The following is a 1,179-nucleotide window of genomic DNA, read 5'->3' on the forward strand; positions in this document are numbered from 1 at the left end:
AGCCACCAGAAGCTAGTAGAGAGGCACAGAACAGATTTCCCCCACAGAGCCTCCAGAAGGAATCAATTCTGCTGACACCTTGGTTTTGGGCTGCAAGGCTCATGAAATCATGAAAGAATGATTTTTTGTTGTCTTAAACCATCAAGTTTATCATCATTCGATAGAATAGCTCTAGAAAACTAACACTTGGCAGAGCTGGCTGATCCAGCTCCAGGTCCTACCATTGAAAATTTGTAATTGTGGCCAGGAAATTCCAATCTCAGTCTGGCTGCCTCATATATAAGAGATGTTAAGCCAGGAGCAGCTGGTGCCCTGTGAACTAGGAGGCAGAGAAAGCCTGTAGGAAGAAAGAAGAATGAAACACACAGTCTATATCCCATTTGTTTCTGAGGCCTAGGTGCATATTTATTCTTGGGTCCTATAAGATAGATACTCCTTTATCAAAAAACTTAATCCATTTTTACTCACACTAGTTCAAGTGGATTTCTGTAACTGGTAGCCCGAAGGGACCTAATACACTCAGGAAACTACTACCAGAAGCCTACAATAAAGATCAGCTGGATTAAATCCTTTCTTGGGCAGGTGCCAGGAAAAGCTGAATTTACTCAAGAACCCTTAAAGAAAGCAAGGGAAGCTACAAAACTGAGCCACAAGCACAGTAGCAAGAGACAATGCAAAAAAGTGCCACAGTTTTCACTGGGCGTAAGAGCCAAGACCCAGATCTCATACAGGTTGAGTATCCCTAATCCAAAAATCCAAAATCCTAAATGCTCCAAAATCCTAAATTTTGTGAGCACTGATGTGACAACACAAATTGAAAAGGCCACCCTGAAGTCATATGACAGGCTACAGCCAAAACACAATTAAAACTTTGTTTCAGGCCAGGCGCGGTGGCTCAAGCCTGTAATCCCAGCAGTGTGGGAGGCCGAGGCGGGTGGATCACGAGGTCAAGAGATCGAGACCATCCTGGTCAACATGGTGAAACCCCGTCTCTACTAAAAATACAAAAAATTAGCTGGGCNGGGCTCAGGCCATCCCTCTCACCCCAGCCTCCTGAGTGCTGAGACTGCAGGTGTGTACCACCATACCCAGCTAATATTTTTATTTTTGGTAGAAACAATGCCCTGCTATCTTGCCAAGGCTGGTTTCAAGGGCTCCTCCTGGCCTCAAGAGGTCCTC

The sequence above is a fragment of the Cebus imitator genome, unplaced genomic scaffold (assembly GCF_001604975.1).
Source record: "Cebus imitator isolate Cc_AM_T3 unplaced genomic scaffold, Cebus_imitator-1.0 Scaffold688, whole genome shotgun sequence".
NCBI classification, from domain to species: domain Eukaryota; kingdom Metazoa; phylum Chordata; class Mammalia; order Primates; family Cebidae; genus Cebus; species Cebus imitator.